The sequence below is a fragment of the Pteropus medius genome, unplaced genomic scaffold (genome assembly GCF_902729225.1).
Source record: "Pteropus medius unplaced genomic scaffold, Ma_sr-lr_union100, whole genome shotgun sequence".
NCBI lineage: Eukaryota > Metazoa > Chordata > Mammalia > Chiroptera > Pteropodidae > Pteropus > Pteropus medius.
Window position 1 is genome coordinate 20,998,145 of NW_024342467.1, and position 24,112 is coordinate 21,022,256.

Sequence of the window (24,112 nt, forward strand, 5' to 3'; positions counted from 1 at the left end):
ATGGCACCACGACACTTGTCTCCTGAGAATTACATAGGCCTCGAATCTAGTCCTCTGTTGAGAGAAAGCATAGATTTGGGGTATATTTATGTTCCCCCATAAAATTCAGTGGTCACTGCCCTAAAATACTTTATAATATCCGGATATGCATGTACATAGAACTCCTCACACTCTGAAAAGCCAGATGAGTGACATCGGCTATCCTAACAACAGCAGTGTCACGGGTGTAGACTTCAGGGCGGAAGCCTCAGGTTGTGTATCAGGACATCCCCATTGTCCTCATCATCATTGTCATCATCATCTTCATCGCCATGCCTTGAGATATTTCCTTACAGGTGACAAAGATGTTTTCTTTATACATCTAACTAAATAGAGTGTCTGAATGCATTAAAAGGTAACAATCTTGGGCCTCTGCACTGGTGGGGAAGTCTGATGGTCTCTGTTTCAGAACAGTCTGTACGTGGAGTTTGAAATTCACAGGATAACTAAAAGGGAAAGTGCTATTTCAGACAAAGGTCCCACAGATCGGAACACAAACAAATTAAAACAAAAAATTCTACCATTGAGGCGCCAGCAAGTACCCCATTGTCTTAATTAGCAAAATGAGGCTAACAGAGTCTCTATGGACTTCTAAAGACACCTAATTTATTAGCCGAAAGGGAGGAACTTGAATGTAGGTGAACTTCCAGATCTTTATGTTCTGTGGTGAGTGCAGAGTCACTGTGGCTGGAGGGCTAAGTCATGATAGAGATGGCTCAGGTAGGTTACCAGAACGAAGCTGAGCAATATTCATGAGACACAGGTTATGTGGTTTTCACCCAGGCATTTGGCAAGGTCGCCACCGGCTGTCCTGACATTCTGGAAGCACAGGCCGTATGATGTCTAGAGAATGACTCTAGCTGAATGACACTTATGAATGGACTGGTGGCCAACTGGAAATTTTCGGGTGGCAATAGAGGCCCTGAACTTCACTCTATTCTGCTAGACATCTTGAATGAGGATGTAGTGGTCAGAATTAGGATCCAAAAAGTTCTGAAAAAGCCTGGAGCAAAATAAAGTTTAGTAAAGATCAATGCAAAGGTCTTCTCTTGGGTCCCAAAGCACGGGGTGATGGAAGATGTATGGGCAGCTTCTAAAGACAGCACCACGTAACAAGGAGACAGTGCTTCCCAAGTCAGAGCACACCGAAGGCATTTGGTGCCCGTCTGGATAAACCCTTACAAAAGAGGAAGTCGAGTAAACTGGAGGGTACTGAAAGCAGAGTGGCCAGGAGGGTGGAGGAACTCAAAGCCGCACGGCTTGAGTGCTGTCTCAACAGACCACGGCTGCAGGCATGGAGGAGGAAAGACAGACCTGGCAGGCACACGTCGTCCAGTCCTCGCAGGGCTGATGTGTCGAAAAGGGATTAAGCTTTTTCTCTGTGGCTGTAAGGGGAGAACTGAAGGTGTGGGTAGATGACAGGGAGATGTTTCAGCTTGTGGGTAATGAACAACATTAGATGTCACAGCTGTCGGAAGATGAGCAAGTAGAGACTGGATGATTACTTAGAGAGGCGTTTCCAGTATCTGCGTATCTTCAAACACTGAGATTCTGCACTGATGGATCTCTCCCCTGTGCTTTAAATTTTTGACATGTTAGCATCACCAGCCTCATTTTTATATGAAATCCCAATATTGAAAACCATTCCTTTTACGTGGTTATGGTGATTTTGAAGATGTGCAGCAGAGTTCAAACAGAGTTTACTTGCATATTGATTTAACAGGTAAGAGCTGGAAGCTCACAAATGCCATATGCAAATTTGTTCCAAATGAGCTCTAAATATGGCTTTGGAGCTAATTGTTCTGGAACTTACTTCAGTGGGGATGAAGCACCGGTCAAATGCATTTCAAAGTGAGGAAGAGGATGTGTCAGCATCTAACAGGAAGATGAGCAGTAGCACACAAGTAATCTGGAAAAGAACATTCCATCTAAAGCCTCAAGCGGGAAAAGAGACTGTTGGCTGAACACTTATTCTGAAATATTAGAACTGTGAAAACAATTAATGCATTTCCAGTGTGGGTCATTTAAAAAAAAACAAGCATTTATTGTTTCGGTGTAATGTATTGACATGAAAGTGCACAGATTATAAGGTACCACCAAATAAACTGCAACAGAGTAAGCACATCTGAGTGAATGACTAGCCCGGGAAGACAGGGCACAGACGTCTCCTTTCTTTCAGTCACTTCTCACTTGTCCCCAGTGGTAACGACTACCTGACTTAGAACATCACATGTCAGTTTTGCCAATATCTAAACTTTGTGTACATGTAATTGCACAGCGGCTTCTTCGCTATCTCCCTTCTCTTTATTAATACCGTGTTTGCAAAATTCATCCATGTTTTCGCATATAGCGTTGCTTTATTCATTTGCATGGTAAGAGCACTTCTAAACGTCCCACCTTTCTTTGGGTAATACATTTTCCTGTTGATTGACATCTGGGATGTTGCCATCCTTGGGCTGTTATACAGACCGCTGTTACGAGCATTCTGGAACTTTTCGAGTACACGTACCCATGCCGTTCCTGCCGGGCATGTATCTAGGAATGTGATTGCTGCTTCCCGAGATAAGTGTATGTTCAGCTTCCGAGGTCACGCTGCAGTTCTGCCATTTTTCCGTTCCCTCCAGCAGCGTATGAAAATCCTATTTACCCCGCATCCTCTGTAACACTTGCTATTACAAGTCTCAAATTCCAGCGATCTGGTGTGCAGTGAGTGGTATTCCATTGCAGTTTTTATTCGCAGTTCCCAGATTGCTAATAAGGGTGAACGTTTCATGTGTTTATTGGGGAATCTTTTCAAAATTGCCTATTCAGTTAGTATTTTGTGTATATTAACTTTATTATATTCGCTCTTTTTCTTATTGATATAATTTGATATGAGTCCTTTGTCAGTTATATGACTAAAGAAATCTGCTTCCACCCCATGGTTTGCCTTTTTACTCTTTAGATAATATCTTTCGGGGGCGCAAAATCTAATTTTAATGTAGCTCAACTTATCAGTATCTATTTTAATGCTTAGCGGTTTTTGCATCCTTAAAAAATCTTTTTATACCCCAAGGTCGTAAAAAGATGCATCTTTGTTATCTTCTAGAAATCTTATTATCTTACTTCTCACCCACTATCTGGAACTTATTTTTATGCATAATATGAGAAAAGGAGTCAAGATTCCTTTCTTCTTCCTTTGTCCAATTATCACAGTCTACTTATTGAAAAAAAAAATCATTATTTCCCATTATTCTCTACTGCCACCTTTTGTAAGTAAGTTAAATGTCCATGTATGTGTGGATTAGATTGTGGGCTCTATACTGTATTATTTGTATATTATTGTGCCCATATCATATTGTTTGAATTATTTTAGATTCAAAATAAATCTTTATATCTGATAATTTATATCTTTCAAATATATTTCTTTTTTATTGTCTTTGACATTTTAGACCCTTGCATTACCATGTAAATATTCGAATCAGCTTGTCAATTTCCACAAAAAACACTTGTTCAGATTCGGATTGGAAATGTGTTGAGTATAGGTATTTTTAGAGGAGAAGTGATAGTTTCACAATATTGACTATTTTTTATCTGAAAGCAATGCAGTTTCCCATTTATTGGGGCCTTCTTTAATTTCTCTCAGTATTTTATATTGTCCTACATAGAAGACTTGCTCATCTTCTGCTAGATTTACTTTAAAGCTCTTTGATTCTAATTTAAATGGTATTATTTGAAAAACTGTGTTGCAAGTATGACATGTAATTGACTTTTGCAAATTAACATGTAACTAATGGCTTTGCTAAATTAACATATTTAGTCCATTAGTGTGTCTGAGACCTCTGGAATTTTTATGTATAAAATCACATTGCTTGCAAGAAAGACAGTTTTATTTCTTCCTTCTAGTAATGACACTTTTTTTTGATTGTCTTGCCTCAATCAAAAAAAAAGTGTCATTACTTGTCATTGCACTGAGCTAGGATAAATCCTACACTAGAATATAATGTTAACAGAAGTAGTGACAGAGGCATCCTTGACTTATACCTGCTACCATGTCAATATTTAATAAACTGTCATTGTAAACTCACTGGTCCCTATACAACATTGTTACACACTTTAGAAGATAATTATAAGATTTAAAAAATGTTAATTTACAGTGTTGCATAAAATAGCAGGCAAATTAGAGCAGTTTGAGGAACTTACTTTTCTTTAGATACTTGCAGCTTATCTCTATGACTGTCTGTACACCTTCTTTTGGAGAAAGCGTTAAGGGTCTAAAAAGTGAGGCTGTGGACGAATGCACGCCCCTCCTCTGACACCCTAATAGACTCGGTTTAAATATCCTCTCTCTTAACTCTAATCAGCTAAGCTGATCATCATGTTATATTGTGGTCAATATCATGTATCGATGACAGAATAGGAGTCCTAAGTCCCCAATGGGGGTATAGAAAAACTCTGTGAATTTTTTGAAAGGAAATATTATATATATACATATATATGCATATATGTGTGTGTGTGTGTGTGTATATATATATATATTTTTTTTTACCCTAAATACAAAACATAGTTTATCTCCCCTTTTGTCTTTAATGATATCATTGTCTTTTTTCTCCATCCTCTGCCAAAATTCAGTTTGAATGAAATTTTAAAAGCTGGACTCTCATAACATTTTATTAATATTTCTTGACAGTTGGCCTTCCTGTAATTTTGCAATTTGGAGTGTTCATCTTTAAGGGTTTGGTTTTTCAGGGCCTGAGTTTGAAATGGCTTTGAGGTTTGTGGTTGCCGCTGATGCTCACACGCTACGGAACTTAGAACACTCGCTTCCTTCACTTGGTGCATTGGCCCGGCCCCCGTGGGTGCATGCAGACTCTGGCAGCGCCCGGGCAGCCTTGCTACTAGAGGAGAATCCTATTTGGAAGTCGGACAGGTGGCCCATCTCTGTGCCTCCCGCTGAGAAATCTGGCTTTTTCAGGTAAGTGCATAAGACTTGGGGTGAGGGGGGATCACGTGATTGAAAGTTATGCATAGAGAGAACATGTCCAACTGGCCAACAGAGTTCTAACTCAGAATCTTCAGTCTTGCTCTAAAACAACAGGCTTATTTACTCTCCTTTACAGAAAGCATCGTTCGCTCCTTCCTGTGTAGTACGCACTACTGTGAAGGTGACACCCAGTTTTCGTTAGTGGTTAAATATGGGCAGAATGGTTTCAGAAACTGTCAAAAAAAAAAAAAAAAAAGGACTCTGGCTGCAAACATTATAGAGGTCACTAGATGTTGCATTTACATATTGTTCAAATGCTTATCTTTTAAGAGGTTTTATTTTTTTATTTCCATTATGGAAATCTTTAAGCTGTATTACTGTAATATTGTCATATATAGTTTGAAACCAGCTCTAATCAACAGCAGTCAGGCACTTTGATATCTCTAAAAGAAGTATATTCAAAATAATACATTTAATAATGGTTATAGCACTTCTTTTCATTCTGTTTTAATAGGAGGGATCTAAAAATAACTTTAAAAGTCACATAACTAAAAAGTAAGGACAACATCTGTTCAAAAAATTTTACGTTAAGTTTCTTCTATACCATTATTTCCTTCTTACGGGAACTATCACATTTCAAATAGGCGGAATGGAATGTAATAAAAGATTGAAAAAAGTCAATCACGCACGGCATGAGATGAGAGCTTAGTCTTGCTTCTTTGAAAAGTTTGTAATATGATTTTGGAAAGGTCACTTAGTTCTCTGGATTTCAACTTCCTACCCAACTGCACCCTTACTTATCCAAGAAATTATTTATTAAGTACTCCAGATTTAAAACTTGCTGTTCTATTTTTTTACTGGGTTTAAATCAATCAGTCAATGAGTATTTTAATTGATCAATTAGGAGTAATAAGAAGACCAATGGATGAGGAATGAGGTGATATGAATTCCAGTCCTGCTTCCTAGTAATTGGCTGAGTGATTAGGACAGTATTTCTAATTATTCTAGGCCAGAGGTTGGTACATTATTTCTATAAAGGACTACATTAGCAGATAGTTTAGCTTTTACAGGCCAAGAGCCAAAATTGAAGATAATATGAAGAGATATAACCATTTGAAATGTAACCATTTCAAAAGGCAAAAGTCCTCCTTAGCTCAGAGGCTGTGCTGTGAAAATGAGACAGGATCCAGGTTTGGCCTCAGGGCCATAATTTCCCAAACCCCATTCTAGCCAATGATTTTCAACAATTATAAAATGGAAGATGTGGACTAGATCATGTGACCTTGAAAGATTTCATGGATGATACTTGGGGTGATCTATCAATCCTCTAAAATTGTACAAAAAATCTGTCTATGTAAATATGTGCTTTTCTGATGGGAAAAAAAAGGTCCGCTGATTTCATCAGATTTTCAAAGTGGTCCAAACCCAATAAGGTAAAAATTCTTTCCAAATCTAAAATTCGATGAACCTGTAAAATGCTTATTGGGTGTCTACTATGTGTAAGACACTGTGCTAGCACTCTAAAAGATGGTAGCATATTATGTCTAAAATTATGTCAAAAATAAAGACAATTAGAATATGTGCAAATCCATGATATCCTTCCTGTATTTGTCAAACGTTTCTGAAATATTACTTTGCAAAGTGTCTTCTGTTCTAGTATGTCAAAATAGTCATCAAATATTCTTATTGTCTCATCTTCTTTTTGATGACAAAGGTATTATTCATGACAATCATAAACTTAATTTAGGAAGTCTCTTTCCCAAAAATACAATCTCCTTAAGGGTAAGAACTATGCCTTTTTCATCTTCGTATTCTGGAACGGTATTTGTCACATATTAAGTATTCAATATCTTTGGAATGAATGAACGAATGAATGAATGAATGAAAAGCTGAAGAGACACCATCACTGAGATTATGTGTGTTAGGTACTAAGGGTTTAGAAGCCAAAATATTCTACAAACAGTAGTTGCTAAGCCCAAAGATCACTTCCCTTTTCAACTTTGGACATAACTGATTTCAAAATACTTCGTCAACTAAAGATTACAGTTCCTGGGGATTAAGTCATTTTTTCAAAAAAGAGTGAAATTTGTTGAATTTAATCTACATGAGAGAGAGGAACACTTCTTACAGAATGCCCAGTAACCTAGTTTCCGGGATGGGGCGGCTGGAGAGTGAGGTTTCCTTAAGGAACAGCAGCACTCTGAGCAGGTGGGTGCTTCCTGCTCTGAGCCCAGGTAGGAAGTTGTACAGCTGGAGCATTACGCAGAAATGGCAGGTTTTCCTGGACAATCCAAAAGTCAGATCTACTAGAATTTGGGCTACCATTCTGCTCCCTGATAAAGAGGTTCGGTGTGACGTCCATTGCCCAGCCAGTTGATGTTGCCAAGATCTGAGCACCATCCGCTGGGATTCCTCACAGCTGCATGGGGTAGGAATGAACTTGTGATCCAAAGGTACCTCTCTTCCCTCTCTAGAAGTAATTTCATTTTCTGAAAGAGAAACTCTGTCTACAATGGCTGATTTATGGTTCATTCACTTCTCTGGGGAAATTTAAGTCTTAGGATTTAAAAAATTTAAGATATTTAAGTGAGAAGTCATGTGCACAGCTCTCTATGTATCTGGTGTTATGCCTGAAACATTCTTATTCAAAAGAGTACATCCCCCTTCTCCCCACCCCCATCACTCCCTCTCCACCTCAGAAATAGCAACATACTATTCACTTAGGGATGTAACTATAGAACGTGCCTGGGCCCTATCACTGTGCACTAAATAGCACCGATGGTCCAACTGGTTACAGGTCATCATGAGATCACATTCCTTGGTCACCTTAGGGATTGAGATGAGTCCTAGATATAGTCCAAAGATCGAAGCCTTCATAAATAAAACCCTGAATATACAAGCCAGTTATGTTCATGGTCCAAGGTCTTGCTTAAGTGATGGCAGGAAGTGTGGTCCCCTCCCGAGGGATTTCTGAGACTCCCTGGACAGGGTTCACGTGTCCTACACATCCAAGAGAGTGGTGCCCCCGACTTTGACTGTCACCCTGAGGTCTATCTGCAGACCGCCTCTGTACCTCTATGCTTGGCTTGACTCCAAAAGGTAGACAAGACCCCTTTGACTCCCTCTCAAACACAGCTGGCTTGAATTTGTGACAAATTATTTTGGACAGACTCTTGGACCAGATAATAAATATCACAGGTTTTGTGGGCTGTACAATCTCTGCACAGCTACTCAGCTCTACAGTGGCGAGGTGGAAGCAGCCACTGACAATAAATAAATAAACAGGGGTAGCTGTGATCAGATAAAACCTCACTTACAAAACAAGCATCGGCTTGTGGGCTGGAGTTTGCTGGCCCGTGAACTGTATACTGAAGGCTTTATGACAACTTAACAAATTAGTGTTATGGAGGGCAAAACGCAAAGCGAAAGTCCATCTGTGTGGGGCATCGTCCTGGGGGTTCCCATCCCCAGGTAGAGGATGCCAAAACTAAGTCATCTCCTAATCATCTCTGAGAGCAAGACCCACGGATGAGAAATGTGGTTGGTCGAGCATCTTCAACACTCACAGTGGCACCTACCTCCCATTCATGCCACCAAAAGCCTCACCAAAATTCTCCTTTCTTGACTAAAGAGAAGGTCTGCCCTAAAGACAGACCTTTTCCATTTTTTTTTTTTAATTTTTAATTTTGGTAAAGTATACAGAACATAAAATTGGCCGTTTGGACCATTTTTAAGTGTACGGTCCAGCGGCATGAAGTGCACTCACACCTTTGTGCAACCGTCACCACCGTCGACCTCTAGAACTTTTTCGTCATCCCAAACTGAAACTCCGTAGCCATCACACGACACTTCCCCATTTCCCTGCCACCGCCCACGGAGAGCACCATTCTGCTGTCTCTTTGAATTTGACTATTCTAGGTCCCTCCTATAAATAGAACCATAGTAAATGTTCTTTTGCGTAAAGATAAGTTCTCGCATCTATACGTAGAGTCACATAAAAAAATAAATAAACTCACTGTCTATTTTGGTGTCCAGCTCTCTATGGGTTGGAAATACTGGGGTCTCATCTGAGAATACCTGGCTATATGCCTTTCATGAATTTTCTCCCACCATTCACCGACCTGTTTCCCCTGCATAAGTTATTAGGGCAGCTCATTTGGCGCATCGCACATTACCTTCTTTGGAATATTGGGGTCCATGCCCAAAACGCCAGTGCCTCGTTTTCCTCTGTGGGATTCCCAGTCGTCAGACCCAGCACAGAGACCACATCTTACGGTCTTCCTTGGTACCAGCAGATGGAATTGTTCTGGACCTGTTACCTGGTGCATTAGAAAAACAACCCAGTCTTCCCCTCTTGTCTCGTTTACTACTCACACAGGACACGTGACTTCTGACACTTCTGGTCACCAAATGTGTGGTGGTTTCTTCCCCCCACACCAAGCAATTCTCCACATCAGCTGGGTGTCCGACAATTTAACTCAACTCTGATGCCATCTACCTGGAGATAGTGTCAGATCCCACAGCATAAGGGCTCAGTCCTACAAGACTGACCCCCTCCCCATATTTCAGATGCCAAATAGCAAGTAGTAGGTCCTCGGGTTACCCACAACTTCTGTGCCATTTTACCCATTCTGTACAAAGTGACCCTCTCCTCAGGTTTGATTAATTTGCTAGAGTGGCTCACAGAACTCAGGGAAACACTTTCATTTACCAACTGATTAAAAGATTTGACAGATAATACCGATGACCAGTTAGATCAAGAGATACTAGGGCACGGTCCGGAAGGGTCTCCGGTGCAGGAAAGCTAAACCGCTTCTATGCGGTTTAGGAGCGTCGCCCTTCCAGTGTGGATATGTTTGCCAGCCTGGAAGTGCTCTGAAATCCCTGCCCTTGGGACTTTATGGAGGCTTCATCACATAAGCATGATCCATTCCCATTCGGAGGATGGGGGTGGGCTGAAAATGCCAAGCTGCTAACAGCCTCTGACCAGGAGCCACCCAGGAGCTCACCCAGAGTCCCTCATTAGGACAAAGATGCTCCTAGTGTCCATGTCTCTTAGGAAGTTAGGTGCCCTGTATCAGGGATGGGTCAATGATGAAATAGTAGACAAAGAGATGCTCCTAAAATTCTTATCACTTAGGAAATTATAAGGATTTTAGGAGGGACTGGGGGCAGATATATATACATATATATCTTATAAATACATATGTACATATATATAACTTGTTATTTCACACCTGGTACAATGGCACTCACGTAACACATCAGTCACTGCCTAAGATTATTTTAGTGCGGTCTTACCTTTCCCCTAGGTTGTAATTTCTTTGCAAAGCGGCGACCATATCTAGCACAGACTTAATTCTATCCAAAGGTCCAACCTTGAGAAGATTTGTTGGGGTCTGGATATGGTATGCAGAAGTTAAAAAAAACCACTTCGTCATATTTATTGATTCTCTCGCTTGCTCGCTCACTCCATATATCATTTGTACCTAATTTATCCTACACGTCTCTACTAAGAGCAGAATTGCTGAATTTACCTGTTTTTGATCTCTTCCCATGAAGCAAGTTTGACATAAATGTTTTCAGTTCTCTTAGTTGTCAATAGTAAAATAGAGATTATTATACCTGTTCCACTCTTTCCCGAGACAAAAATATAGTTGGGAAGACACAATTTATTCATGTAAATAAAACTGAAAAATCAAAAGTCATTGTGAGAATCTATTTTTGTCAAACACTTTATGACTTATAAGGAGGAAGTAGGTATAATAATCTTTATTTCACTTTTAACTTTTTCTAAAATATTTAATTGGAGAACGTGAAAGTTCAATGTCCAATGTTCTTCATTGGGTAGTTTAGTGAGGAAAAGGGTCGGCAAAGATGGAGAGGTCAAAAGGTTGAGACTCTTAACTGGGACTTGATGTGTGGACAAAGTTTGGATGAACGGGGAGAAGTCTGACACTCAGCCTCACTGAGGCAGTGGTTCTCCATGTGGGTCTTGTTGAGAGCACCAGTTTCAAGGTCCTCCATAGATTCTGGTCCAGTGGTATGAAATGTGGCTCTGGGCACTAACGGTTGGACCAGTCTCCCTGGGTGGTTCTGAAGGCTTGTGCTTAGGTGGCTGGTTTTTCTCTTCCTATATCCCTAACCGATATTTTAAGTGCTAATAGCAAGGACATAACTAACAGCTGCTGTGAGAGCTTAAGTCTAAGTGAGAGGAAGAATAGAGAAATTTCTAAGATATTCGGAGAGACAATGTATGCATTCTGGCCCCGGTGTCCAGAACCGTGCAAGACACAGAAGAGAGGCTATTGCCAGGTGACATGTAGGTTTTATTCCTTATTAGCTAGGCTTTGTCTATTAAAAAAAAAAATGGTGATACTCTCATCTGCTGTATACTTTTAAGAGACAGACATATCTGCCATGTGCGGACCTTGGTCCACTCCGACAAGCCTCAGCTTATTGCATCAGCAAAAGGGAGATCACAATGTTTAACTCAAATGAGAATCGTGACGATCAAAAGAAATAACATATGAAAAATGCCCGGGACATGGTATTCTTCAACAATTATTACACGTCTTCCCTCCTACCACCACTGTACATTTTTTTAGTTTTTATAAAACCCACAAAGAAAAGCTGAAACTATTCTTGTCTCTCCATCCCGTCTGTTGGTGACTTTCAGCCAAAGACCACAGGGACGCCTGTAGTTGAGCCACATGGGTTTGCTACGTATTGTGGGGAGGGACTGCCTGCCCCCGCCCGCACCCCGTAACGCGGGTTAGAACCCATCTCCTCCTCCTTCCGATGCCTCTCCCTGAGCGACCAACACCCGGGGGTTCCCTGCTGCTCAGCCTCTCCCACGCCTCTCCCTCTTCCTCTTCCTCTCCTACGCTCCCCCAACTCTCCCTTCTTCTTCTTTTCTGTACCTTCTTCCTGTTAGCAGAGTCGGGTGGCAGAGCCGGCCTGAGATGTGGAGAGATATGCGTGAGCTTGCTCAGTGGCGGGGACCTCCAGCTTCTGTGCCCGGGGGGAAGACAATACCCCGGAGGCGACAGCCACACCTCCAAACTCCCAGACTCCGCCTGTCCTGACGATATGGATGTTTGCTGCTTGCCCAGATGACCCGAAGCGCTTCTGAATATAGCGCTGAGAACCACGAGCTGCACTATTTACTACCATGCTGTAGTATCAGTTACTAAAATTTCCGTAACCTCGCAAAGCAGATAATCTTATCATCCCATTTTATAGCTGAGGAAACAGCTTAGAGACATCAAATGACTTGCTCAGTTCCAAATAGCTAATATCCAGACCAAGTGGCAAGCGCCCCACTGCGTTCTGAGGTTTCCCGATTGTAACTTGTTCATGCCTTAGTTCTGGCATCAGGGTTTTAAGGACATGGGCAGACGAGAGTGTCCAAAGAGTCTGGCTGCATGAGGAAGGTACTGGACACCATACCATCTTCATCGCCCTCGCCAATGCTGAACATATATGAAGGCAAGCCCTACACAAGTCCTACGATGTGTTTCATGTCGATCACCTGTATGCAAGCAGAACACTTAGTACCACCACTTTATGAAATATGGAACATTATAGTCATCCAGTTTACAGGCAAGGAAAACGAAGAGTGGAGATATGCTTGAGGAACTTGCCCACGACGGCCCAGCCAGTAAATGCTAAAGGCAGAATGCCAGCGCCAAAGCTCTGGTCCTATCCTCTGCTGGAAACTTAGTAACCTGCCTGAATAAGAAAAGATAGCAGGGTACAGGAGTTGAGAGAAAAGCGAGCAGATAGAAATATTCAGCTGATGAAGAAAAGAACATTTACATCGTTAAGCTCCCAAGAACAGGACCATCACTGCGGTGGGGTTGTCACTGGGAGGCCGACTTCTGTACAATATAATAAAGAACTTTCCAGCAATTATTTTTGTCTAACAGTATCACGGACTCGTAGAAGAAGAGTGTGAATTCAATGATACTGGAAGTGTCTGGATATGAAAGAAATTTTCTAAATTGCAAAGAACATTGTGCATGTGTGACCTCTTAGGGAATAGATGACCTCTCTGACGTGCTGGACCTGGAAGTTGGCTCATTTAAACCGACCCAGCAGACTTAAGGGTATCATTTTATAAGTGGCCATACTGAAGCATGATGAGGGAAAATGGTTGAATCTAGGTAAAAAACTAATTCAGTCATTGAACTGAGCTCTGAATTTAGTCTCCGGTTCTGTCAGCATTTCTTTCCAACTGCCTCTTGACAAATTACTTGGCAAAAAAAAAAAAGCTAGTTCCAAACAGTCTGTGTTCCAATTAGGCAGAGTCGTTCTCCCTGACTTTACTTTTGTATGAAGAATACTCATTCCTTCCTCCACAGTTTAATGGGAGCACTGACGGGTGGTGACAAAGGGAGGTGCCATTGGCAGGGAGGAGTGAAAGCTAAAGCTGACCTCGCAGGACCTGAGAAAAGGAATAATGTCCTGAGAGGAACACGGTGCTTGCGGGAAAGGCATGTGTCCTGGGGAAAGGCGGATTGCTTCAGGAAATGGTGACAGGGAGCAGGGAGGCAAGCTGAGGGTGTTCACCCCACCTGGATGGGTCCATTCCTCGCATCACCGTTGGCTTCATTAGGCGAGAAGGCCACCACCTTTACCACACTTCATGGATTGCAGTGTGAGCTCAGATATGCTCTCTCCCCCAAGCCTTTGATTTCAGACATTTCACATAAAAAGGAACCGTGAACTTAAAGGCTTACAGATTCCATCACATGTAGCATCTCCTTTACCTTCCAAACGACCTTGAGATGGAAGTGTCATTAACTATATTTTTAACTGAGCCGAGGAAAACTATATATAGACATATAAGCCACAACACCTATTCTGAGTATAGCCAAGTCTATTGTTTTGTTTCTGTCACTGAAGTCATTATCATCAGGCAATTAAGAAATATAGGGCCCTTTCGCATGGTGGAGAAATAGAAAAACTAATGGTTTAAAAATATTTTGTGACTAGGAAAATAGTACTCTTCTTATTGCAGGAAATTTGGAAAATGTGTTAAAAGTATATAGAAAGAAAGAATATTCATGATCTAACTGCCCAAGCAACTACTCTTAGATATTTGACATAGTCACTTTTAATAAATACATATATTCATATTATAGAGATCACAGTATATAAACAGTCTCATCTTCTATATTTATCACAGTAATTCTATTTTACTTCATATTTCTTCCTAAGCATCATTTTAGTAGCATAGCAGATCACACAGGTGTAGCGTAATTAACTTTTCCTTAACACATCTTTTTGCATCTCGTGTGTACATGTTGTGCACATTGCCGGTATTGCTCTCAATAATTCTTAGAAATTACTGCCTCAAAGAGCATGATTACAATTGAACTTGCCATACGTTGCCCAGTCGATTTCTAGAAATGTGGTCCCAATTTGAACTCCGATGAGCAAGGTCACCTCATCTTTGCCGGCCCTGAAGACTGTCACAATTCCTTAGTTTTATAGATAAAAAAAAAAGACCTTATCATTATTTTAAATTTCAGAAAACCTCTGATATCAAGGTCACTTTTCCTTGCCAACACAACCCATCGAAGTCATGGATGAAGAAAGTAAAGGGCAGTCTTGACCTGGACATTTCTTGTGAAGGGCAGAGATTAGACCAGAGGGCACGACGAGTACTTAAGGACGAGAGAGGCTGTGGTGCTGATGCAGGAGCAGGGAGCTCAACGGTGGGGACTCAAGCATGGCTGCTGTTTGTCAGCCTGCCTCTCCTTCCACCTGGAGGATTGCTTTTATGAATGAACAGTCTTTCAATGTCTGTTGTGTGCCCGGAATGCATGCACTAAGCACTCTGGGCATTGTTTCCCAGCCTGGATTCTCTGTTCACGAAGCTCTCTCTGCAGAGGGTAAAACAAGGATGAGTTCTGAGCAGACAGACCGTGTACTGGTGATTTGGAGGCTCCTCCACCCCGAACATCTCCTTCAGAGGCACTGAATGGAATTGTGTTCACTCTTCATAACAGAACACGGAAGCTTTGTGTCTTTCACCATTGCTTGTTTTTCTTTGGAAAATGTTTTCTGCCCTCCTTCCTTCCACACTATTAATTAAAAGTGTCATAATTAAAAATTCGAAACACACAGCACGATAGGGAGCAATGAACACACGTGCCCGTTACCCACGCTTACGCCCAGCAACCTGACTCATGGCTGCTCTGCTTCGATTTATTCCACCTCCCCAAACCCCCACGACTGAATCATTTTAAAGAAAACCCCAGATGTAATATCGGTTTATCCATAAATATTTGGATATGTATCTCTAAAAAAAAAACCAGTGAGTGTAATACTAGTATCTTGCTCCAAATAATTCTTTAATATCATCACATGGCCAGTTACTGTTCATATTTTCTGGTTGCTTTATATATTTTTCTTAGTTGGTTTCTTGAGTGGGGTCCAAACGGGGTCTGTGCATAGCTTTTGTTCCTTTGCTTTTAAAATGGAGAATCTTCTCCTCCCCCTTGCTTTCCTCCAGCAGGCAGGCGGCTCCGGCTTCTTTCAGTGGGAAACTGAGGCTCACAGTCCAGGTGTGAGGGATGCCCATGGGTACCAGGACAGTCACTATTTCTTGACAGAGCTAGGATCTAACAGGAAGGTACTTTTGTTCTGCTTACACTATTTTAATTGGCTATTTACTTATGTACATAAGAGGATTTTCTTTTCCTCCTGAGTTTCAGACTTCCACGCCTGCTACATCAAAGACTCAATGTGCGTATTATAGGTAATGGTGGGCTAGGTTCTTTGGGGTGAGGGTGGGGGTGGCTCACCACATGACCTGGCTCTCAACATCTTCCCTTATACTCTGCAACACCCATGAATCAAAATGAGAAAAAAAGCAGGTAGAGACACTGAAGCTATTTGGAATAAAGTAACAGAATGACAGAGTATCAAGGGTCTACTGAGACCTTCATTTTGTGGACAGACACACCAAAGACAGAGAGGTGACTTGCTCAGGGTGCTCTAACGCAGTAGGTCTCAAGTTTTAATGTGGCCAAGCATCATCCGGAGGACTTGCTGACACACCACAGAGCGTTGCCCCAGACATTCTGGTTCCGTGGGTCAGGTGGGGCCCGCTGATGTTGACACCGCCAGTGCTGACTGACCCTGAGGAGCACCAAGCTAAACCTTTCATGATAAACAACGATAGTGAGCATCTTCTTGGCCACAGCCCTGCTGAGGTGCAGATGAACTCACTCTGAGCCCCTGGGAGCAGATGCTGGAAAGATCAAGTCATGCAGTCTGGAGCAGGTAACCTGTGGGACGGCTAGGCGGTCACCTGCCTAGTGTGTTCTGTGCAGAAGACTGGCTGCCTACCTGAAATGCATGGTGTCTGCAAGTTCTCATCACAGATTAATTCCTTCAGGCTAATTCCTCCTTTTAAAAATCAGGTCTTAAAAAATATATTCTACCTGTGACAGCACCAGAAAACTGTGTCAGTCCCCCACCTGCAGGCAATTTCTCTGAAACCCTCCAGCTTCTGCTTGCATCCCTCGCTGGCCCTCGACCCTTCCCAGGTGCATTTGCACAGTCTTGAACCGGCCGCGACCTGGCAAACAGGAACTTCAGGGGCAAGTTTTCTCCCCCAGGTGAAGGGACACACTGGTCAACCTGAGTAACAGCCTCAGGGTTGGAGTAAGCGCAGCGGAATGTCATGTTTAGAAGCCCTGGTCCTCTGTGTCTGGTAAAAATAAGTGACAGGCACCCAAACAGGTGGGACAGACACCTTCGCTGTGTAACTACCCAGGAGTCTCCACCCGGGAGCCGACTCCGGGACTCAAAAGTACCCAGTGACTTCGTAGCGCTCCCTTGAGCTTTGTTCTTCATCTCGTCTCCTACTTGCTCGGCAGTAACATCTGAAAACCCAAAGGGCAGGTCCCAGGGAGACAGAACACCCACCTGTGGTCCTCTCGACAACAGTGACTTATTCACTTCCACATTCCCTGGGCCGGCCATAATAAGCACACACGCCAGTGAGGGAGAAAGACCCAACGGTTCCTACTGGTGCTTCAGGAGCTCGGGGTGCGCACCTGTGTGCCATCTGGGTGAGACAGGTGCTGAAGAGCATGAAAGAAGCAAAGGCAAACAGGTGACAGGCTGATCGGTTTCCCTCGCGACATTGCTTCCGTCTGGACCACAGACGCTAGACTGCCATTCACTAGGCACACGACCTTTCTCTGCTTCTGCGGATGATGTATCGGGTCATGCAGTAAAAGCCATTTCTTTTAAAAGCAAAGCTGATCCTTGAAAAATGGCAAAGAGTGGTTGGTTTTTTGGTGGCAAGGCATGAGCCGACGGGGACGGTATTTTAAAGAACAGGGCGCCGGTTAAGAACACTGTAGGCAGTTACTGCCAGCAAAGTGCTGTGTAATCAGTCAGCCCAAGACTCGACAGCATAGAACAGCAGTCGTTCATCCCCACAGACCTGCGACTGGTTGAGGTCGGCCACCTGGTCTAGGCTCAGCTGGATGGCCCTGCACATCTCGGTTAGGCTCGCTTCCAAGCCCGGTGTCTGATGTGAAGCTGGGCTCTACTGGGTGGTTTAGTTTCACTCCGCGAGCCTTTTGTCTTCCTCCTAGGACATGCTTTCAGGAAATCATGTAGACAGCAGTTTAGCTAAGAACTGTGGGAGAAACAAAAGAATTAGACATAGTTTCCTTCCTGGGTGTCTATATTATATCATGGAGAGTAAGGACCTAAATTAATAACTATAATCGAACCTAGAAATGATGTGAAATGTTATAATAAATAATGCGAACCATCATTAGGCTGGGAAAGATAATTACTTTTGGGGAGGAATAATGGAAACTTCTTGGAGGAGGTAAAAGATGACTTAGAGCATGAACGCCTGGTTAGAATTTTTTTTCGGCCATGTTTGGTATATTGTTGAGAGAAAATAGGACATAGGAAAAGTAAGCTGTGTTAAGGAATAGGATAGACAGAGAGATGTGAATAAAAAGTAATATCCGGGGCATTCACAAAAAATCAAGTGCTCTAAAGAACAAAAATTACCCTATTTCGCTGTTTTATTTGGGATCAGTTCTTTCTATAAGGATGGTTTAAAATAAATTAGCAGGGATGAAAGTATTTTTTTCTTGGCTGAAAGTGACAACTTCTGTATTCTCTGCTGAGTTAATTATGTTACTCATGAAACTAGTGCATCGCAAATCATATTTTCTCTTTCAGTTTACATGGTTCCCTTCTTACGAATTTCTATTTCTTAATGAAGTTTCAACTCTTATTTACCTGCATCTCTTTTGTTATAAAATAGGCCATAAATGTATAGACTTGTAGCTAGATTTTCAACTCAAACTCTCTGTATCTAAATAGTGAAGTGAGGGATTTCCTCTTACAGATTGGAGATGGATAAAGTGCCTCCCTCAGGGCCACGAGTGTGATGAGCATCTGTTAGGGCCCAGCTCTGTATCAGGCAACCAGAACGATATGTGAAAGGTTCCCTAGCCAATGAGTTTCAATTTTCCACAAGGGAAAAGATTGAAAAGGAGCAAGGCCATATCCAAACCAGGGGTATGTCTGATTACAAATGAGCCTTTCCAATTACGTGTGTCTCCAACTAAGGTTAAAATTCATATCATTTCTTAAATACAGAAAAACCTCAGCAGGAAATGTGGCCCAGAAAATGTGTATTGAGGCCTTGTGAGAAGAACAAGAAGCTGCTTTCAAATCTACAAAAGGGAAAAGCTATGCTTCTTTCCTTTAGTCTAAAGCATACGGTCTAAAATAGAACCAATAAAAGAGAAATTCAAATATATCTCTTACCATCACCTCCCCACCCGCCAAAGTTACATAGATTGAAGAGATCTCTGAACAACTAGGACCAGATAACCAAAGTCTACATACACGGAAGTTACATATTGGCTGATTGACACGTTCAGGCTGTAACAGAGAAGTATCATCCATGAGCGAGCTTCCAAAGTTTGGTGTCTGTCCTTCGTGGCTCATACTGAGCCATCCCTTGACACTTCCTGTCTCCTCCTTCTTTCCCCTGACCTCTTTCTGCCTGCCGAATCCTTCCATCCTTTAGTTCCACTTCAAAAGCAGTTTCTCCTGTGCAGTCTTCCTGGGTTCCTCCTTCTCCCCGTTTAGCTTGTCCTCCCGTAAGTCCACTCTCAAAGCACGATGTCATTTTACCTTCATATATTTCCTTCACGTGCTTCTGCCTCCCCAGTTAGAAGCTACCTGAGCACAGGACTGCGTCTCCTTCTACTTTGTGTCCCTCATTCATTATTATACAATCTTTACATATCTCTTGGGAAAACATAAGCATCTTAAATGGAATATAATTATTAAAAGGTAATCATGCCAGGAAACGGGGCCCTGGTCCCACAGCTCTGCAATGTATTCTCTCTTCTTTCTGGGATGAAATAGATCTATTACATGGAAAGTTCTATCATTAGAAAGTTTATACCTAATAAAAGAGATCAGAAGCCTTGAATTCTTACCAAGCATTATATAGATTTAATGCAATCCTTATCAGAATTCCAATGGCATTTCTTAAAGAAACAGAACAAAAAAATCATCAGATATATGTGGAAGCACAAAAGACCCTGAATAGCCAAAGCCATCCTGAGAAAAAAGAAGGCTGGAAGTATCACTCTGTGTGACTTCAAATTATACTACAAAGTGACAGTAATCAAAACAGTATAGTACTGGTAGAAAAAAATTAAAAATAGACCAATGGAACAGAACTGAAAATCCAGAAATAACCCCCGTATACAAGGGCAAATAATTTTCGACAGAGGAGCCAAAAACCTACAATGGAGAAAGAAAAGCCTTTTTGAAAAATGGTGCTGGGAAAATTGGAAAGCCACGTGCAAAAGACTAAAATCAGACTGCTGTCACCACATACCAAAATTAACTCAAATGGAGCAAAGATCTGACTGTAAGACTTGAAACAAATTACATAGAAGAAAACACAGGTATCTAACTGATGGACCTTGGACTTAGAGAGGATTTCATGAAGTTGACCTCAAAAGCAAGGGAAGTAAAAGCAAAATTAAATGAATGGGACTATATCGAACTAAAAAGTTTCTACATAGCAAAAGAAACCATCGGCAAGACAAAGAGGCAACCATCCAAATGCGAGAAGATATTTGCAAATGACGTCTCCGATAAGGACCCAATATCTAAAATATACAAAGAACTCATAAAACTCAACAATAAAAAAAAACAAATTGTCGTATTGAAAAATGGGTAAAGGACCTAAACAGACACTTCTCCCATGGAGATATACAAATGGTTCATGGACACATGAAAAGATGCTCAACTTCACTAGTTATTAGAGAAATGGAAATCAGAACCACAATGAGACACCACTCTACACCTACTAGAATGGCATCATCAACAGGACAAGTAATAATAAGTGTTGAGGAGGCTGTGGAGAAAAGGAACCCTCATACACTGCTGGTGGGACTGCAAATTGGTCCAGCCACTGTGGAAACCAGTATAGAGGTTTCTCGAAAAATTAAGAATAGAATTACCATATGATCCAGCAATTCTTCTTCTGGGTATTTACCCAAAAATCTTGAAAACACTTATCAGCAGAGATACATGCACCCCGATGTTCACAGCAGCATCATTTACAGAGGCCAGGACATGGGAACAACCCACGTGCCCTTCGACAGATGACTGGATAAAGAAGATGTGGCACATACAAACAATGGAATATTATGCAGATGTAAGTTTGTGACAACATGGAAGACCTTGAGATTATCGTGCTAAGCAAGTCAAAGTCGAGAACCATATGATTTCACTCATATGCAGGATATAAAACTGAAAGCAACAAAGAGACATGACAAACAAGTAGAGACTCATGGACACAGACAGTAGGTTAGTGGTTACCAGAGGTAAAGGGAAGAGCGGGGAAGAGGGAGGGGTAAAGGGGGTCAAATATATTGTGACAGAAGGAAATTTAACTTTAGATGGTGAACATGCAATGTGATATAGACATAACATATATATTGAACTGTACACTTGAAACCTATATGATTTTATTAACCAGTGTCACCTCAACAATTTTAATTAAAAAAAAAAAAAAAGAAACCACAATTGGTCATCAACATGACTCACCGGTCTTCCGCCACCGCAATTAAACCACATAATACTGCAAATACTTTAAATTTAACCAAGAAAATAAAGTGGGCGGGCGGCGGGGTGGGTGGAAGAGCCTTAAATTCAACAAATATTCAACGAAAACATTTAGTGGTTACTATGTCCCCAGCATCATGCTAATGATGGACTAAATAGTCATGGTCACGTTACTGCCCTCATGGAGATTCTTGTCTAGTGAGAAAAATGGTCAATCAACATACAAGTTAACAAACATATTTACAGTTAGACGTTGTATTAAATGCTATGAAGAAAGTGAATGGTGATTCAGGATAGTGCAGACGCTTTAGAGAAATTGTGGTTTAGAAAACCATTTCTGCTAGTGATCCTGATTTGAGACAAATGGAGTGACACCCATTCATAGAAATTCTTGAAAAAGCCACTGGTAGGCACAGGAAACATTCCCCTGAGCAGAAATGGGCAGGTGAACTGGTACTAGAGCCTCATCCATGTAAGGCTTGGCTCTTCTGAGATCACAAGGGTCACAGCGAATACGACGCTCTCTGGCTCATAGAACCTCAGATTTTGTTAAGTTTCAAAGGCCCTCCAGCAGCGTGGAATTTGAAGACACAGTATCTCGAGAAGAGCTCCGATTCATAAGAGTCTTCCATTTTAGGCTTTCCTGATACATGTCGTGATGGGACGTTCTAGAGGCATGCAGAGCAGTGACCTTCACTACTTGTAAATTTCATCAGATGACCTTAACTTTCTCCTATAATCTGGGAAGGCTGAGGTATGGTGCACAGCCAATGTGTATTTAAAAATGTCCATGCGAATCTTGGTGTTTCTGTCATTACGGCCCCAGAGGTTTCTGCCACAATCCAGCCTTTCTTCTCCTGGTGATGATGCAAATACCAAAATTATAGTCACCTGTGTTTGTTTCCCAGCACTGCCGTAACAAATTGCCACAAACCAGGTGGCTTAAAAGAACGTTTATTCTCTCACGGTTCTGGAGCCTAGAAGGCCAAAATCAAGGTGCCAGCAGGGCTGGGCTCTCTCTGAAGGTTCTAAGGAGAAACCTCCCTGCCTCTTCCAGGTTCTTCGTGGCTCCAGGCTCCTTGGCTTATGGCTGCTTAACTCTGATGGCTGCCTCTGTCTTCACATGGCTTTCTCCTCTTCTCTCTGTGTCTCTCCTCCGTATGCCTTTTGAAAGGACATTTGTCATTGAATTTAGGGCCCACTTGTGTAATCTAGAATGATCTCATCTTGAGATCCAGAAATTAATTACATCTACAAAAGTTCTTTTTCCAAATAAGGTCATGTTCATGGGTTGCTGGGATTAAGACTTGGGCATATCTCATCGGGGCTGGCCACCATTCGACCCCATTATGCCACCTCCTCAGAAAATGTGGGAAAGGCGAAGAATTCTACTCTCACTGTCTAGCAGTTATAACTATAAATAAACGGATATAGAATATTAACAGCAATACTAGCATGTCATTTGAGATGAAGCAAACATCATCCAGGAAAAACATATTTAAGCTAAGCTAACTGACAGGTTTGAGATCTCTAGTTAATCCTTCCCCCGGCTTGTCTAGTCTTGGAACTTTAAGATCCAAGTACATTTTGAGTAATCTATTTTAAGGCCGTTTGGGGCTGAGGTCAATTCTGTGGCCAGAATCCAGAGAAGCTACTGATATTGGCATTCATTGGTTTTAAAAAGCCAATGGTCAACCAGAAGACCAGAAAGAAATGCCTGTGACTGCTCAGTAACTGGAACCATCACAAGGCAATTCCGGTGTCTGAGCTTAGAAGTCTAGATGAGCTAAGAGATGGACTAAGATAAGACTGCAAAAGCCAGGTCTTCGCTAAATCTTAGAATCTTAGAATCAGTCATCTTACTTGACCATCAGATTCAGTGATGAGTTTTTTTTTGCACAATGATCTACAAGCATGTGATCCATGCTTGGCTATCTGGTGCCTTTTCCTTCATCCAGCATTAATAGTAGCTTCTTCTATACATTCTAACTTCTAACGTGGATTTGTCCTATGTTTAACAACAGACGGACTTGTCGTCAGCTTCCTATAAAGAGGACCAAAACGTTCCCGGCAACTTAGTTGCTCTCTTCAAAAACATTGAAACTTATCCTTCGCCATACATATCTACTAGTCACGAGTCACTGTTGTAAGAAGGACTCAATTATCTAATCTTAGAGTTCACCTTGGCCATGATGAGAATGGATAGTTCAGAGGCAGCTGGGGAGCAAGGCAAGAACAAAGGGGCCGAGAATTATGTGCGAAGCTAGGGAAGTTGGTGGCAGCCCCTCCCACACTGGAGAACCTCTGTTATTTCTACCAGCCCCTGTTTCCCAGGGCTGCTTCTTCACAGAAACAGGGGCTGGTAGAAATAACAGAGGACATTGGCCCTAAAGACAATCAGAGCCAGGCTGGAATCAATACCCCAGGGGCTGGCTGGTCCTGGGAGGGTCAATGACCAGACAGCTACAAGCAAATTAATATGCAGGTGTGAAGTAAAGACAGGGGTGCCAGAGTAAGGGGAGATGGATGGGTTTCAGGGAGGCCCACGACCTAGAGGGGGCCAGGGAACGAAGCGGGGACCAGGAGAAAAGCAGTCAGGGGAAAGGCGCGGTGTGACGCACGCCTGGCACCCCTCGGGGCGGGCTGCACCCCAGCTGCTCTCCAGGGGTCCCTGGGCACAGGGCAGCAGGCGCTTGCCCCGTGCCCACCGACAGCTAGACATGGTCCTCTCTAGCGGCCATCTAGCTGGGGTGGAGCAGCAGGTCAGGGGCCACCGTGACACTCGATCTCTCAGCGTGATTTCCAATGCCCAAAAGAAAAAAAAAAAGCAGGGGGAGTTAAGGACTTACGGTTCAAAAAGCAAAAAGGAATTAAGAAAAGGGTTCAGGACTCCATCTTTAGGACAAATTGAATTTTGGTAATTAAATTTTAATGCAGTTTTGTTTGCTAACGTAT

At 42.1% G+C, this 24,112-nt stretch overlaps 1 protein-coding gene across 1 annotated transcript in view; it reads left to right on the forward strand.

Moving 5' to 3' along the window:
• The first annotated feature begins 4,851 nt into the window (after window positions 1–4,851).
• GPR141 (G protein-coupled receptor 141) overlaps window positions 4,852–24,112 on the forward strand; it is a 33,210-nt gene continuing 13,949 nt past the window's right edge. The window contains exon 1 of the mRNA XM_039862768.1: window positions 4,852–4,993. The gene's annotated coding sequence lies outside the window, so the exon portion shown is untranslated. The remainder of the gene's footprint in view (window positions 4,994–24,112) is intronic.